Source organism: Taudactylus pleione, unplaced genomic scaffold (genome assembly GCF_031769625.1).
Source record: "Taudactylus pleione unplaced genomic scaffold, aTauple2 ptg000183l, whole genome shotgun sequence".
Taxonomy (NCBI): Eukaryota; Metazoa; Chordata; class Amphibia; order Anura; family Myobatrachidae; genus Taudactylus; species Taudactylus pleione.
Genome location: NW_028284585.1, coordinates 12,309,897 through 12,329,041, shown reverse-complemented (window position 1 = coordinate 12,329,041; position 19,145 = coordinate 12,309,897). Strand labels below are relative to the sequence as shown.

At 43.7% G+C, this 19,145-nt stretch overlaps 1 pseudogene; it reads right to left on the bottom strand.

The window, feature by feature from the left end:
• LOC148519791 (uncharacterized) overlaps positions 1–17,921 on the bottom strand; it is a 46,642-nt pseudogene extending 28,721 nt beyond the window's left edge.
• Positions 17,922–19,145: the final 1,224 nt, after the last annotated feature.

Below are 19,145 nucleotides of genomic sequence, written 5' to 3'. Positions count from 1 at the left end.
TAAATTCATGCTTACATGTTCAAAGGATCTTGTACTACAGTAAAGGGTCGCCCTATAGTCAAGTTTAGGGTAAGGCTTCTGACACATGAAACAGAACCGACAGTACTTATTTACTGCCATGAATATCCCTGGCCAATAAAACCTCAGCAGTATTCTCTCCCGATTTTTATCTTCCCCTAAGTGTCCCCCACAAATATGTGTATGTGCGACCTTTAAGACCAATGGTACATGGATTTGTGGCACCAACAATTTCTCAACAATATTACTTTGCACATTACTCACGCTATACAACAAGTTGTTTTGATCATGTAAAAAGGGTACAACATTCGCTGGGCAAGTACTTTATTCTACCCCATTAACCTCCACCACATTTTTAAAGACATTTTCAAGAGTTGCATTGCTAAGCTAAACATGTCTAAAATCTTTTAATGAAAAACCCAGTGATAGTACTGTCCAGATATAAGGCCTGATTCAACATGGATCACAATTGTAGATGAGATGTGTATGCATGTCGGCCGATTGTTGCATACTGTGCATGTGAATGCAACGTGCATGCTTATCGATCGCACAATGATTACGGACGCACCGTGGAATCCATCATAGAATGAGTGACATGCCATAAACGTTTGGGGGTGGTGACAGGGGAGTGGTTGAAGAAACGAAGTGTGCCTGTCCGTTTGAACGCCGTTGCATGGGCGTGCAGAAATTAGCCACAGTGATTGCCTATGCAGCTTGAGTACTCACTGCATGCAACAAGACTTGCCAAGTCAGTTCTGCTGTACTTGTACGTGAGGGACCGATGTTCTCCGATGTATATGCAGGACTGCAAGGTGTTATGGATGTGCTGCTGGGTAAGCAGCGGCAGACATTTGCATATTTTCGCTGCTTCATTGCATGCGATTACACAGCTGCAATCATGCTGAATCAGGCCGAGAGTCCTCACTAGGGGCTGGAAAATCCTTGTCCAAGACGACACCTGCAAAATATGCTGGAAGTTGGTTTATTCCACAGAGCTGTTGCCCCGACACTGAAGACATTGTGGAGTACCCCTGGACCACATTCAGGAAGGTTAATTCTGTCAGGTCAAGGACGTCTTCCCCATGGCCCTAAAGCAGGTCTTTGAAGATAAGACTTTTGGCCTGCATTTCAATTGCTGACCTTCGGAGCAGACCTGCTCTTGGAGGACCTCTTTAAATAGGGGAAAATCTCTGCTGTGTATTAGCAATTCTGGGAGTTTGGGAGCAATGGCTACTAGCACAGTGATCATCTGCCCATTGATGGTGACCAGCAGGAGAGTTCTTTCATTTTACTGCCTCATTGACCCCAGTGCATCAGACATTAGACCCTGTCTAATCGAATATTGTCAGACATTCTTCCACACAGTCATTTCTGGTTGTTAAATAAATAGAAAATGGAAACTCTAGTTAAAAACTCTATTGACAAAATGTTTTGGATCTCATAAATCAGCTGCTGTACAATACTGAATTTCAATTGAGATCATTTTCATAGAAAGTGGAGTGCCGTATGGCGATGAGGCTGATGAAGCAGAGCTGGTTGGCAGCAGTGGCAGATTTTACCTAGAGGCTGCAAGGCTGTAGCCCTCAGAGTAAAATTCACCACCTGCAGGGACTGCCTAGCAGTGGCAAGGACTCCCATTGCAAGCGCTCCTTGCTAATCACAGCAGGAAAGACTGGAGGTGTTTTCTCCCCCTTGTGCCAGTCCTGATTGCAATTAGCAGGGAGAGTCAGAGGCGTCACTAGGGTTGGTGTCACCCGGTGCTGTAACACATGGTGACACCCCCCCTCCATCCACCAAAAAATAAAAAAATCGGGATCAAGGTGCGCAGCTCCGCAAACTCTCCCTCCTTACCAGCCCAGCAGTTACACTGCTCCTCCCCATAGACGAAACTACACATTTGGTAGGGTTGTCCCAGTTCCAGCACTATGGGCGGTATGCAGTTAGCCCCGAACATCGTTCAAGCGTTAATTGATCCCAGCGATCGGCAAAACACGGGGATTTTTCGCCGATTATCCACGATTTTCGCCAATGTTTTTTTTCACCCTATCTTATTATTTTAGGCGTAATAATAGGATAGTTCTCCTGTAAACACATAGGAGCCGCAATAAGCTCTCGGACCTATTTGTTCTCGTTTTTTTGGGGGGGAAAACGGCACTTATTGTGGATTATTTTTTGGGACACCTTAGGTCCTGAAAAAAAAACCCTGATAAGTGCCGGCGTCGGGACTAATTGGATACCCACCTATGTAGAAATTGTGTTACTGTTTCTTATCAGTTTGCCACTCTGTCTCAAGACTAGTGTGGCCAATCCTGAGATTCCTAGGCAGCCATTTCAGAGTAAAAGGCCTACTATAGCATGTATTTGCGATCACTGTAATATATATACACATACACACACAGTATATAGGCCTTTCCCATTTTTCTTATCACATTTGGTTACCATCGTAAGTTTTGATCTCTAGTTATAAAAGTGATGATGAGAAGTTATTGCGAATATATGAGTGCACCATGTGCAAATCAATTTTGGTATGTTTATATATTCTGGTAGCCTTTTATATGTGACAGATTATCAACCATATACCTTGTAGTAACTTTTTACATTTATTAAGCCTTTAAGCATGTTATCTTACCTGCACATTTGAAATTTTGGGTGTAATGAGCTTTTTACCCAAGTAATTACTTTGTTTTATTCACCTCGTTGTTTTCAACTCATAGGGGCCTATTTATCAACGCTAAAATAATGGTTTTAAGGACACAGAATTACCGCAGCTGTAATCAGTGCTGCGCATGCGCCACTTTTGTGAATGTAACAGCGCATGCATAGCACTGATTACAGCTGCGGTAAGGTAGTGTAGGCAGGGAAAAGTATCTATTTCCTGAAAAGCTGTCATCGCAAAAATTACAGCTTTTCGGAATAGATAGTTATAGGGAGGAGGAATGATGAATCCCTCCAGTAATTAGGTAGAACTCCATGCGAGCGCTAAACCTAATTACCTGAATCGATATTTTTAGTAATGATGAATAGGCCCCATAACTTGTCATAGAAGGCAAATCAGATTATATAAACATACCAAAAGTAGCTTTTTCATGGTGTATGGATATATTCTTAATACCGTCTCATCATCATATATTATAGCCAATGATCAAAACATAGGGCCTGATTCAGAGAGATGGACGGAATTACACAGCTAAACACAAGCGGCAGTGCAAATCCGTCCATCTCACATGCAAATGTAGTCGCAGGCTAGGATCACCATTGCGACCAATAGTCGTGATGATTGCTCTTTTGGTCAGGCTGTGGGATCTGAAGCCTCCTGCAGCCTAGCCGGTGCCTGCTCACGCAAGAGGCCAGGAATCTGCGCCCACCAATGCAGACCCCGGCCTCATCCCTCCCGGAAAATGGAGGCGACAGTCCCCGTGTTTCCGGGAACAGTGCCCAGGCATTCCCTCTGCTCCACCTCCCCAAATGCCACAGATCAATCATACTGCCGCTTGGGGGATCTGTGAGCAGGATCACCACATGCACAGAATGGGTCCTGCACAGACCCTTCAACATCCTCTGAATGAAACCCATAGTTCTTGATTCTGAGTCAGCAGCATTGCCGATATGGATGCAATCAGCCAATGTTTTTTCATATTGCAAATGCATCTAAGATGCACAGAGAATGCACCCCGATTCTCTGTAAAGTACAGATCTGGAATCAGGGTTTGAGAATTTGAGTGTGCATTCTTGGGAGGTAAAAGAGGGGTGTAAAAAAAGACACATGCTAATATTGCATCTTATGGGAGTGAGGTAGGTGTCTTGCTGAAAGTGGGCACATACAGAGAAGCATGGCCGCTCACAAAGGAGGCCATACTCAGGAGAAAGTGCACCTGATATAGGGCTATTGCAAATTTCGATGGTGCGACCGATGTTACGCCAATAATGTGTCTAAAAGATATACTGGACGGTAATGTGGCGTCTATAGATTTTGCTAGTGGGCATCTCAGTCCATGCACAATGAAATGCATGCTAGTACACAGAGCAGTGAATTTGTACCGGCATTTGCGTAAGAACGCAGGCACGCCTGCGGCAATAGATATAGCTGTGATAGCATCTGCTTCCAACTCAGAATCAGGCCCATACTGAGGTAACCAATTTTGTTACTTGCAAGTATGGGTGTGTATATTTACATATATATATATATATATATATATGTACCATTTAAGCAAACCTTTTTCCATATAAGTTCACTGAAACTTGCAACAAACCTATATATATTCCCACCATTTATACTTCATTGCAGATTAAATGCAATGCAGAGAGCCTCCCCCCTCCCTCACCCTCTTCTGCAGCTGCAAAAACTAATTACTTACCTTATAGCTTTAAGTAGTGCTTAAAGCTGACTGATCCCCTCTTTATCAGTGGCAGGCAGCTGTCAGTCACCACGGATCTCTCAGTCACTCTCCATCTACAGATGCAGCCTGATGGTGCTGGTCCCCCTCGGCGCTCTGGCTCTTCACAGGTTCCAATTTCACAGACAGTCACTCAGAGGCGCGTGTGCCATGACATCATCACGTCATGACGCGCATGTGACCAGACACCAGCGGAATCCCGGAATCCAGCGGAAGCAGGTAGGCGGAGCTTGGGAGCTCCCACTCGTAGGTGATAGGCACACTCATTTCTCTCGGAGAGGGGGGGGGAGCTGTCAAACCGCAACCCCCTTCTGGGGGGGTTGTAAGTGGGGAACATACTGGTGAATGAGGACGGGACTCAGGTGTGTGGTGGCGGTAGCGCGTGCGTGGGGTGTGGGCAGGAGTCACTGCGGACATGAGTTTGTGGCTTTTGGTGTCACCCCCTTGGAGGGTGACACTCGGTGCGGCCCGCACCCCCCGCACCCCCCTTGTGACGCCACTGGGGAGAGTGCTTCTAATGGGAAGACATACCCCTGCTATAATGTCAGCCCAATCTGACTTCTAGGGGCTGCAGCTGATGCTGTTCCTAGAAGTCCGCTTGTTGATATGTGCGCATGTATGTGATTGCGATCCCACACATGCTACCATTTTAGACTGGACCGGCAGTGGGAAGAGGTAGGAGCCTCTGCTGGTTGGAAGAATTGGGATATCTATGTACAGTAGATGAATCACACAAGCAAAACATCTGATTCAGTTGAACACCTGAGAGCAAGAAAGTTTTATTATCAGCTTCTACTTTGTAAAAGACAATTATCTTCATTCTTTCTTCAAGTCATTCATTTCTTTTTTAGAAGTTAATAATCACTTACTTTGATTTATTTACCTATTCATGGTTGCACCAGTTGTTTTGATAGATTCTAGACTTTCCCTTCCTTTGGCAAGGTGGGTACATGGTGTGTTTTTTGTAACGATACACATTATGCATTGCACTTGACTGAAGCATAGTGGTATTGTTTTGATGTTCTCTGATGCTTTTGGTCTTGGCAAATATATAGGCACTCTTTTTGGGCTACCTTCTCCATTTCGGTAATAGAGGGTGCTGTCTTGAACATGTTCAATGGTTGTGCACCATGTCCAGATTTTTCTAGAGTGCATTTTGCTTGATGGAGATTTTAATTGCACTCTGGAGATCATAAGCAAAGTTAGCCAATTTTAAAAAAACTATCATGATGCCTTTTTCTTTGGTTGATAGTACCTTCTTAGTCCATTCAGGGACAAATAGATTGTGCACTTCCTGTAATTTTCTAATATTAAACCTGCTCTATTTTCTGATCATCATGTGGTTAGTAAATGTCTAGATTTTAGTCACTTTAAACTAGAGATGTGCAGATCCGGATTTCTGAAACCGAATTTAGGGGTTCCGAGTAGAATCGGGTAAAGATTTGGATTCACTTTTGTGACCCGGTTTGAACCAAATCCTGGTTTGGATCTGTTGCCAGTTTGGAACTCGGACTAAAGATATGTGCACAAAAACCAAGAAGCAAATCCAGCTTAATGGTGCAATTTTGCACCTGGAAAAACCATGCTGTGATAAGGGTGCAAAAGAAAAGTGACTTTTAATGGCAGAATACTGCCTGATTTTTCATGTAGAACATAATAAAAATAAATAACAAAATGTTATGTGCCAACTGAGAAAAGGAAGAATATAGCAAACAATTGGTCTTTTTCATTTCCTGAAATGTAAAGGGTGCAAACATCCCGATATAACACTACAAAAAGAACCAAGAAATGTACATCAAATCAAAATTTAAGAAGCCACAAAAGCTGGCCTCCCAGTCTCTCACCTCTCTCCACTACAATAAGTTCTCAATGCTGCTGCTCAGCTCATCTTCCTCCCCAGACGTTCTACATCTGCTTCCCCTCTCCTTCAAGCCCTAAACTGGCTCCCCTTCCCCTTCAGATGCTAATTCAAGGTTCTTACACTCGCCTACAAAGCCTTCACCAAATCCTCTCCCACATACATTTCTGACCTTCTCTCCCTTCACACTCCCACCCGTCCACTTCGCTCAACAAATGCATGCCGCCTCTCTTGCCAACTGATTACTTCCTACCACTCCCGCATCCAAGATTTTGCCCGTGCTGCTCCCTACCTTTGGAATGCTCTCCTCTCCCTATCAGACTCTCCACCTCTCTACAAATCTTCAAACGGGCTCTCAAGACCAACTACTTCATCAAGGCCTTCCAGCTATCATCCTAACCCACTTCATGCTCTTTCCTCCCTATCTTCGCCTTCTGTGTCACGCCTGTCTGTCTGCCCCTCCCCTTTAGAATGCAAGCTCTCACGAGCAGGGACCTCTTCCCTCATGTGCTTCTCTTTATATTTTCTTCGACTCTTTACTCCCCATAAGGGCACCTAACACGTGACTGCCAACTCCCTGCTGCTTATTGTGAGTGTTTAATCGCTATTCCAACAATGTATATAATTCATGTCCTTGTCCTGCACTGTAATGTACTGTAAGTTACTTGTTTCTTGTGCACTTATTAGTTCTATGTACTATGTAAGGCGCTGCGGAACACTTGTGGCGTCATATAAATAAAGGATAATAATAATAATAAAAGAACACATCACAAAAACGAAATGAAATGTACGGGGCTATATATATGCAGGACTGCCCCTGTGGTCAACAATATATTGGACAAACAAAGAGAAAACTTACAACAAGAATTGCCGAATATGTTTACAATTTAAAAAAAAGACCAACTGCACACAGCGTTTTGCAGCATTTTCTGGAGAAATATGACAAGGGCGTAAGTGGATTAAAGTTTTTAGGAATCCAAAAAGTTTCAACACATTGGAGAGGGGGAGACATACTGTAGTCACTGTCCTGATGAAATGTGAAACCAAATGGATCCACACACTGAAAACACTTACTCCAAAAGGATTAAACATCAATATAAAATTGAATGTGTTCTTAAAAGGATAGTCAACACCTCCATAAAAATTCTCATAGCTCCTTATTCCACATTCAAAAAATGACTGGTCTCAACAATTTTTAACACATTTTCTCAATAATTTATTATATAAAATAATGATTTTTTTTTCTGCCCAATTTTATTCATTTTAATTTTTAGTCAGAATATATTCCTCTAATACACAGGTTCTCAAACTCGGTCCTCAGGACCCCAAACAGTGCATGTTTTCCAGGTCTCCTCACAGAATCACAAGTGAAATAATTAATTCCATCTGTGAATCTTTTAAAATGTGCCAGTGAGTAATGAGTACACCTGTGCAGCTGCTAGGTGACCTGGAAAATATGACCTGTGTGGGGTCCTGAGGACCGAGTTTGAGAACCACTGCTCTAATACTTATATTTATTTCCACATGTTTATTTCATCTAACTAAAAACGCAAACCTTTATCCATGCACTTTATATATAACATCAGATTGCTACTCTTTTTTAAGTAATTTTCGGGCCAACATGTCCATCTTTAGATAAACAATAACGTTACTTGAAATGTTTTTTTTTTATATATATATAATATATATATATATTATATATATATATATAAATACAAGTACCGAGTAGGCTACTAAACCCATTGGAGAGAGCAACCAGCTGCTACACATGACAACTGCAATCTCAGCACCAGGGCGTGACCTGCAGGCAACTTCCATTAGTAGTCGGACCCAGAGCGCACAATCTCGGCAGCAACAAGGCAATGAGAAGGCCTGCCACTCCGCCTTGGATGCCAGGAGGTAAAAGAGGGACAGATAGGGTTAGTTAGAACCTCCATTAATAGGCTCCATTGCCTCATCCATCTGCCGCTGCTCCATACCTAAGGACCGAACCCACAGTAGGGCTATAAATATAATTTAGTGGATAACCGCTATTACTTTCTATGTTTTTAAAGATAGAGTGCTGCATTATTCTAATTGAGTGTAAGTCACCTTTTAGTGCAGTTTGCATCACACAAATACATATAAATTAGCACTCTTATTTTTCTTTATTACTGTCGCACCATAAAGACAAACTCTAAACAATTTATCTTGTAGCCAGGATGCCCATAGCAGGTTCCTCAGATAGACTTGTAGAGGCAAGGATGATTGGAGTCACATAAAGGTACGTTTAAACTAGGGGTGTGCACCGGCCACTTTTCGTGTTTTGTGTTTTGGTTTTGGATCTGGATCTTTCTTCGTGTTTTGGATCTGGATTGGTTTTGCCAAAACCACCCTTGCGTGTTTTGGGTTCTGGGTTTTGTGTTTTGGATCTGTATTTTTTTGAAAAAAAGCATAAAAACAGCTAAAATCACAGAATTTGTAGGTTTTTCTGCTCCTATGCTATTATTAACCTCAATAACCTTAATTTCCACTCATTTCCAGTCTATTCTGAATACCTCACACCTCACAATAGTGTTTTTATGTCCAAAAGGTTGAACCGAGGTAGCTGGATGACTATGCTAAGCGACACAAGTGGGCGGCACAAACACGTGACCCATCTAGGCGTGAAACTGCAGTGGCAGACAGGATGGCATTGAAAAACTAGGCCCCAAACTGTACATAATGCAAAGAAAAAAAAGAGGTGCAAGATGGAATTGTCCTTGGGCCCTCCCACCCACCCTTATGTTGTATAAACAGGACATGCACACTTTAACAAACCAATCATTTCAGCGCCAGGGTCTGCCACACAACTGTGGCTGAAATGATTGGTTCGTTTGGGCCCCCACAAAACAAGCTGGCAATTTATCTGTCCCTGCACAAACTGGCTCTACGGAGGCAAGATGTCATCCTCATCCTCCTCATCCACCGATTCCTCACCCTCTTCAGTGTGTACATCCTCATCCTCACAGAGTATTAATTCGTCCCTGCTGGAACCACAGGTCCCTCTGTACGTTCTGGAGGCTGGTCTCCCTGGAAGAGTTGATAATTCATTTTATGAACATCATCTTCTCCACATTTTGTGGAAGCAACCTCCTACGCCTTTCGCTGACAAGGTTCCCGGCTGCACTAAACACTCTTTCGGAGTACACACTGGAGGGGGGGCAACTCAGGTAAAATAGAGCCAGTTTGTACAGGGACCTCCAAATTGCTTCTTTTTCCTGCCAGTACAGGTACGGACTGTCTGACATGCCTACTTGGATGCTGTCACCGATGTAATCCTTTAACAGACAGACGCACGCTTGTCGCTGCTGCTTTGAGGATTCAAGTGCGGCTACAGCCCACACAATTCACAAAGACAGAAAAAAAAAAGAATATTTTTATTGTTTGTGGAGCACACTTTGAGGGTTACACCACCCTTTAACAGACAGACGCACGCTTGTCGCTGCTGCTTTGAGGATGCAAGTGCGGCTACAGCCCACACAATTCACAAAGACAGAAAAAAGAAGAAGAATATTTTAATTGTTTGTGTAGAACACTTTGAGGTGTCACCACCCTTTAACAGACAGACGCACGCTTGTCGCTGCTGCTTTAAGGATGCAGGTGCGGCTACAGCCCACACATTTCACAAAGACCAAAAAAAAAAGAACAATATTTTAATTGTTTGTGTAGAACACTTTGAGGTGTCACCACCCTTTAACAGACAGACGCACGCTTGTCGCTGCTGCTTTAAGGATGCAGGTGCGGCTACAGCCCACACAATTCACATAGACAGAAAAAAAAAGAACAATATTTTAATTGTTTGTGTAGCACACTTTGAGGGTGTCACCACCCTTTAACAGACAGACGCACGCTTGTCGCTGCTGCTTTGAGGATGCAAGTGTGGCTACATCGCACACAAGTCACAAACACATTAAAAAAATAGTTTTTTATTTTTTGGAACACTTTGAGAGTTACACCACCCTTTAACAGACAGACGCACGCTTGTCGCTGCTGCTTTAAGGATGCAGGTGCGGCTACAGCCCACACATTTCACAAAGACCGAAAAAAAAAGAACAATATTTTAATTGTTTGTGTAGAACACTTTGAGGGTGTCACCACCCTTTAACAGACAGACGCACGCTTGTCGCTGCTGCTTTAAGGATGCAGGTGCGGCTACAGCCCACACAATTCACAAAGACAGAAAAAAGAAGAATATTTTTATTGTTTGTGTAGCACACTTTGAGGGTGTCACCACCCTTTAACAGACAGACGCACGCTTGTCGCTGCTGCTTTAAGGATGCAGGTGCGGCTACATCGCACACAAGTCACAAACACATTAAAAAAATAGTTTTTTATTTTTTGGAGCACTTTGAGAGTTACACCACCCTTTAACAGACAGACGCACGCTTGTCGCTGCTGCTTTAAGGATGCAGGTGCGGCTACAGCCCACACATTTCACAAAGACCGAAAAAAAAAGAACAATATTTTAATTGTTTGTGTAGAACACTTTGAGGGTGTCACCACCCTTTAACAGACAGACGCACGCTTGTCGCTGCTGCTTTAAGGATGCAGGTGCGGCCACAGCCCACACATTTCACAAAGACCAAAAAAAAAAGAACAATATTTTAATTGTTTGTGTAGCACACTTTGAGGGTGTCACCACCCTTTAACACACAGACGCACGCTTGTCGCTGCTGCTTTAAGGATGCAGGTGCGGCTACAGCCCACACAATTCACAAAGACAGAAAAAAAAAGAACAATATTTTAATTGTTTGTGTAGCACACTTTGAGGGTGTCACCACCCTTTAACAGACAGACGCACGCTTGTCGCTGCTGCTTTAAGGATGCAGGTGCGGCTACAGCCCACACATTTCACAAAGACCAAAAAAAAAAGAACAATATTTTAATTGTTTGTGTAGCACACTTTGAGGGTGTCACCACCCTTTAACAGACAGACGCACGCTTGTCGCTGCTGCTTTAAGGATGCAGGTGCGGCTACAGCCCACACAATTCACAAAGACAGAAAAAAAAAGAACAATATTTTAATTGTTTGTGTAGCACACTTTGAGGGTGTCACCACCCTTTAACAGACAGACGCACGCTTGTCGCTGCTGCTTTAAGGATGCAGGTGCGGCTACAGCCCACACAATTCACAAAGACAGAAAAAAAAAGAACAATATTTTAATTGTTTGTGTAGCACACTTTGAGGGTGTCACCACCCTTTAACAGACAGACGCACGCTTGTCGCTGCTGCTTTGAGGATGCAGGTGGAATCTAGACGGGATTTGGAACCGAGGACACACTACCTCCATCAATTGTCTAAATCCCACTGCACTAATGTCGGATACCGGACGCACGTCTAACACCAACATAGCAGTCAAGGCCTCAGTTATACGTTTTGCTTCAGGATGACTGCTGTCGTACTTCATCCTCATCGCTAGGGACTGTTGGAGGGTCAATTGTTTAGTAAAAGTAGTGATGTTCCTACTTCCTCTCTGGGATGATGAACAACTCCCAGCAGCAGCAACAGCACTAGGAGGAAGTGGTTCTTGATCTTTCCCTATTTTATTTTTATCGGAGAAAGTTTGGTCCTCCATTTATGTTATATTGATATATATACGTGCGGCTAAAGCGCACACAAACACAGAAAATATTATTTTATTTTTGCTGGAGAGTAGTGCACTTTGTGGGTTACACCACCCTTTAAGAAATGAGCCAGCCGGCTCTTTATTTATGGGACACAGGCGCACGCTTGGCGCTGCTCCTTTGTTGATGCACGTGCAGCCACAGTGCACACAATTCACAAACACAGAAAATAATTTTTTTTTTGGTTTGGACTGGAGTGTACTTTCGGGGGTTACAGCACCCTTAACGGTCAAGCCAGCCGGCCCTTTACTTATGACACAGGCGCACGCTTGGCACTACTTTGTTGATGCACGTGCGGCTACTGCGCACACAATTCACAAACACAGAAAATAATTTTTTTTTGGTTTGGACTGGAGTGTACTTTCGGGGGTTACAGCACCCTTTAACGGTCAAGCCAGCCGGCCCTTTACTTATGACACAGGCGCACGCTTGGCATTACTTTGTTGATGCACGTGCGGCTACTGCGCACACATTTCACAAACACAGAAAATAATTTTTTTTTTGGTTTGGACTGGAGTGTACTTTCGGGGGTTACAGCACCCTTAACGGTCAAGCCAGCCGGCCCTTTACTTATGACACAGGCGCACGCTTGGCACTACTTTGTTGATGCACGTGCGGCTACTGCGCACACAATTCACAAACACAGAAAATAATTTTTTTTTTGGTTTGGACTGGAGTGTACTTTCGGGGGTTACAGCACCCTTAACGGTCAAGCCAGCCGGCCCTTTACTTATGACACAGGCGCACGCTTGGCACTACTTTGTTGATGCACGTGCGGCTACTGCGCACACAATTCACAAACACAGAAAATAATTTTTTTTTTGGTTTGGACTGGAGTGTACTTTCGGGGGTTACAGCACCCTTAACGGTCAAGCCAGCCGGCCCTTTACTTATGACACAGGCGCACGCTTGGCACTACTTTGTTGATGCACGTGCGGCTACTGCGCACACAATTCACAAACACAGAAAATAATTTTTTTTTTGGTTTGGACTGGAGTGTACTTTCGGGGGTTACAGCACCCTTAACGGTCAAGCCAGCCGGCCCTTTACTTATGACACAGGCGCACGCTTGGCACTACTTTGTTGATGCACGTGCGGCTACTGCGCACACAATTCACAAACACAGAAAATAATTTTTTTTTTGGTTTGGACTGGAGTGTACTTTCGGGGGTTACAGCACCCTTAACGGTCAAGCCAGCCGGCCCTTTACTTATGACACAGGCGCACGCTTGGCACTACTTTGTTGATGCACGTGCGGCTACTGCGCACACAATTCACAAACACAGAAAATAATTTTTTTTTTGGTTTGGACTGGAGTGTACTTTCGGGGGTTACAGCACCCTTAACGGTCAAGCCAGCCGGCCCTTTACTTATGACACAGGCGCACGCTTGGCACTACTTTGTTGATGCACGTGCGGCTACTGCGCACACAATTCACAAACACAGAAAATAATTTTTTTTGGGGTTTGGACTGGAGTGTACTTTCGGGGGTTACAGCACCCTTAACGGTCAAGCCAGCCGGCCCTTTACTTATGACACAGGCGCACGCTTGGCACTACTTTGTTGATGCACGTGCGGCTACTGCGCACACAATTCACAAACACAGAAAATAATTTTTTTTTTGGTTTGGACTGGAGTGTACTTTCGGGGGTTACAGCACCCTTAACGGTCAAGCCAGCCGGCCCTTTACTTATGACACAGGCGCACGCTTGGCACTACTTTGTTGATGCACGTGCGGCTACTGCGCACACAATTCACAAACACAGAAAATAATTTTTTTTTTGGTTTGGACTGGAGTGTACTTTCGGGGGTTACAGCACCCTTAACGGTCAAGCCAGCCGGCCCTTTACTTATGACACAGGCGCACGCTTGGCACTACTTTGTTGATGCACGTGCGGCTACTGCGCACACAATTCACAAACACAGAAAATAATTTTTTTTTTGGTTTGGACTGGAGTGTACTTTCGGGGGTTACAGCACCCTTAACGGTCAAGCCAGCCGGCCCTTTACTTATGACACAGGCGCATGCTTGGCACTACTTTGTTGATGCACGTGCGGCTACTGCGCACACAATTCACAAACACAGAAAATATATTATTTTTTTAGCACTTGGGGGGAGCACCCCTGATGGACAGAGCACCCCCTGGACAACACTGCAGCACTCCTTTAGGACTGGGACACTGCACAGGACTTTGGAGTGGACACAGCCCCTATGGAGAACTGACTGCACAACACAGTCCAGCCAGCCCCTATGGACTTTGAAGTAGTGGACACAGCCCCTATTAACAACAGCAGCACAGCACAACACAGCCAGCCCCTATGGACTTTGAAGTAGTGGACAACAGCAGCACTACACTACACTACACTACACAGCCCTAACTCCCACCCTCCCTCTTCACTGTCCACAGCCGAGTGAGATAATGGCGCCGACGTGGGTACCTTATATAGGATCCAAAACCCGCGAGACTCGGAAGGCGGGATGATGACGTTTTGCCTCGATTTCAGATCCGAGTCAGGCGGGAAAAGTCGAGCCTGATTCGGATCGGACTCGGATCGGGGGGGCTCGGGGGGGTTCGGATTTCAGAAATCCGAACACGCTCACCCCTAGTTTAAACAGTTTCATTCCGCAGAACATGGGTGTATTTATAAACAGGCTGTAACTCATAGAGATTAGTGAATAATTAGGCAACATAGAATTATTCTCAGTACATTCACTTGCCAATTCTACTATTCATAACAAACAGTTGGTTTTATTGTAAGTGATGGAGAAAAAAGGAGCGCTTGTGGTGATTACTAAACTTATGTGTAGCGCGATTACTGTAAAAAATGGTTAATAAGTGGATGTTTATAAAGCTATTTTGCACAGTTAAAAGTCTTTTGAATGTATTTTCCTGTGGGTTCCAATGTTGCCAGTAGGAAAGTATTGACCGGGTGGCTGCAGGTAGAACTAACTAGCTAGCCCTGTCCCTGCCTACCTTCCGTGTGCTGGCTGGTTCTCTCTGTGCTTGTCTAATTCTTCCGCTGGTGTGCGTGATTTGAAGCGCTGCTCCAGAATAGGAAGGATATTCTTTATCAGCACCCAACGTGTTTCAGGTGGTTATATAACGACAGCATCACATTGACAGGAAAAATGGTGTGCAAAATCAATTCAAGTAATCTCACATTTACCATTAATACTGAATAGTTACCATTTTCATTGTCACTTCACAACACATAACCATGAATTTACATTTAGAAACTCTAATAAACAACCCACAACCCTTGACTAGTGTGCACGAGAATAATGTCAATACTGTAGGCTGATCAGCGCGTTGGGGCCATTAATAAGAATACCCGGGTATTAAATTGTACTTGAAATAGTTGCAGTCTTTGCAGAAAATCCACTTCCTATAAGATCAGTCTCTATAATTGCGCAGTCCTTCACCTGACATGTATTACAATGCAAAGGGTACGTGTCCAGATGCCAGCACTTGACTATCAGAATGTACTGTAGCACTTGACCTGCTCAGCCTCTCCTCCCTTTGGTGCTGTAGTAAGTTCAGTAAAACTGAGCACTTTCAAACCCTCTTGTCTTGCCTCCTGACATAGAAGGGGTCTCCTCCTCACAGCCACTGTTACCCCGATCAGCTGTTGATCCCCACTCTCTGTGCCCTCAGCCAAGGCTCAATGATGCTCACACATGTTCCTATGCAGTTTCTCTGGGGGTGCCACATACTTCCCCGCTAAAAGGTTGCATGTCCTCATGCAGGAAAGTAACTTTTAAAGTCCTGCATAAAACAGTCTATAGTACATTATGGTGGGATCAGCACAAAATCAGAATAATGCAGTTACCAACAATGTTCATGTCAGCTACATAGTAACAGTGAGAGAAAACAGTTTATAAAAACACATTTCAGTAAACTTTTGCTACGAACACAGCATATCAATGTAATACCATTATTACAATCAGGAGTTAGAAACTTACCCCTGCCGACCACCCTATTGTCTACAGTGTATATATGGATCACCTTTGTTCCTTTTTCCTGGCTTTCTCATTGCCTGTTGCAGAAGTAAGACAAACTCTTCACCGCTTATTGAGGCATACTCGCAGTCTAAGAGATTCTGCTCTGGAAAAAGTCATTTCACTGCCCCTTTAGCTCCGCTCAGGGATTTTCCATGATCTTGAGGATCAGATGTTGCCTTAGCTAAATCTGATGCATTGGGTTTAGGGGGAACCCCCAAGTCTTTCCTTGTAGCTGTGTGGATCACTTCCTTGGTGTCTTTTCCTGGTAACTTGAATCAGCCTGATCAGTCGGTCATATTAGAAAGTCCTCCATTTTGGCCTTATCCTCACATGCTGGCTCTGGAGGAAGTTTCGGTCGGTTATATCCTGCAGGTTCTGCTGCACTGTGTCACTTTGCTCCTCCACAGTTTGCTCATCTATTCATCCCAATGATTCACTTTCTTCTGGGACATCAGGATATTATTGTGTGTGTCCATATGGTCGCTCTGAAGAGTATGGTGGGTAGTGACCCATCAAATAAGGCTGTGGTTGATGTACACTTTCTGACACATTTTCTGCTTCTGCGCGCTCCTCTCCACTTAAACTGTATTGGCGGTTTTGCCGGTAGTAACGTGGAGGAGCTCTGTATTGTGGAAAGCACCAGTAACGCTTGTGAATTGATGCATATCTGCTGCCTGTAACTGGAACACCAGCAAGACCAGTGACGTTTGTTGCTATAGACCTTTTTTTCCATTGATGACATCAAATTCCACAATTTCTCCATCTCCTAGGCTACGATGGTATTTTTTTTGGTTCTTTTGAAAGGCCGTATAATGAACAAAAATATCATTCTTGGTTTCATCACATTTTATGAATCCATAGCCATGTCGTACATGGAACCATATGACTTTGCAAAAAATTCTTCTTGCTATGGCTGATGTAACATCGCTTGCAGGTAGCATGCTCACAATTTCTATTTGATTCTGCAATATTGGGCCCAGACTCACAATTCTGGGCTGCCCTTCTTCCATCAGTGGACCTATTCTGTCTGTCCCTCCTGAGGGCTGGTCCTTGGCCTCTGGACTTCTGTGTTTATAGGCTCTCTCTGGATGCAATAGCACTCGATGTGACCACACTGGTTACATCTTTGACAGATGGGACATTCTTGTGAATCAAAGGAATTGGTTGCTCTCCTCTATTTTTTGCACCTTGTTTATGTAGAGCTTTGCATTTGGGATTACGACATGCGGTGCACTTCTTTCCACATCTCCACCATCCCTACTGTCAAATCTTCAATCTGCCTCCTAGCAATTGCAGAGGATCCGTGGATGGTGTTTGTATTCCCTGTAAAGCAGTATCCTTCCACTTTAGTGTCTGATCAAAGTTCAGGTGATTAGTCCCAGGTGGGTGAGGACGTTCATGAAAACCCAGCATTTCTGGAAAATCCATGTCCCGGTCTGTGACTGTGCCTATCACCTTGATTGCTGCTTTTTTGAAGTCCAGAAAGGTGTGTTGCAGGAGTTGCATTCTTAGCAATCACAATTGGGTTCGGGTCCCTTCCCCATTAGCCCCTTCAACCAGCTGGGTCACTAATGCTTCATCCGTATTCCTGACTTCTTCTGAATCTATGGCCTGGATTGCACGCAAAGCTTCTTGCAGAGTAAGGGCATAATTGCGAAGCGTTTCCCCCGGTATCTGTTTACACACGTAGAATTTAATTTTTAGTGCAGCTAATGTTCGTGTCTCAAATGTGGTGGGTAATCTTTTTAGCTCTTGATCCACTTTCTGCCTCTCACCTAATGGCCATGATGTAACTTCTTGAAGGGCTGATCCTTTGAGTTGTCCTATTAATATTTTGACCTGCTTTTGGTCGCTCAAGGGGTACAAGCAAAACATTGAGTTCATCTTGTTTTTTTAATTCAGTAAGGGTGTTACCATCTGTGCCATGAACATTTCCACTGTAAATTGGGAGCAATGGGGCCCCGAAAAAATAAGGTAGTGTAATCTGGTTAATCTCCACCATTGTTGAGTTTGATGGTCTTGCTTCACTGCTGGACGGCTCTGCTAGTGTGGGTTAGTCTGTTGACATCTTCTCTTGGGTTCCCAATCTCCTTACTTTAGACTCAGAATCCTGTTCGTGATGCCAAATGTTGCACCCTAAAGGCAAACTCTAAACAATTTACCTTGTAGCCAGGATGCTCATAGCAGGTTCTTCAGATGGACTCAGAGAGGCAAGGAGGATGGAAGTCACATAAGGAATGTTTAAACAGTTTCATTCCACAGAGCATGGGTGTATTTATAAACAGACTGTAACTCTTAGAGATCAGTGAATAATTAGGCATCATAGAATTCTTCTCAGTACATTTACTTGGCTATTCTTCTATTAATAACAAACAGTTAGTCATATAACAACAGCATCACATTGATGGGAAAAATTTTGTGCGAAAACAATACAAGTAATCTCACATTTACCATTTATACTGCACAGTTACCATTTTCATTGTTACTTCACAACACATAACCATGCATTTATGTTTAGAAGCTCTAATAAACAACCCACAACCCTTGACTAGTGCACACGAGAATAATGTCAACTTTAGGCTGATCAGCGTGTTGGGGCCCATTAGAAAGCATACCCGGGTATTAATCACTTAACTGACAATTTTTTTTTCTAAAAACCGCTCAGAAATTGTCATTTTTTTATGACTGAATTAGGTCAAGAACATCTTTTTAAGACTTATCCAACACGATTTTATAAAAAAAATATTTATTTAAACATTGTATTCGATAAAAATAGCAATTCTTATTGTATACTGTAATGATGGCCTTTGATAGCTGTACCATCGATGGCCAATGGGTTCGACCATCAATAGAAACCATCGATTGTTCGAGATCACAACCACCGATGTTTCATTAACATCGATTTACAAACTATCGATGGTTGGTGGCCATCCCTAGTATACTATATAATATAGCATCCCTAAGTGGAGGCCCCATATTGAGTCTTGATTGTACACGAGCGCCATAATAAAAATAAAATAACATATATCAATGTTAAATATAAATAAAACCAGAATATTTTGGATGTGCAGTGATGTCATGACCTGACCTGGTATCATGATGTCACTGTGTCACTGTCCAATGACTGCTGGCGTGGGAGTGGCTCTGCAGCCATTCTCTTACCAGTACTTCTTTTCCACAGTGCTGGAAGCCCCCTGCGGGCACTCTGGACCCTCCCTTTGACCTG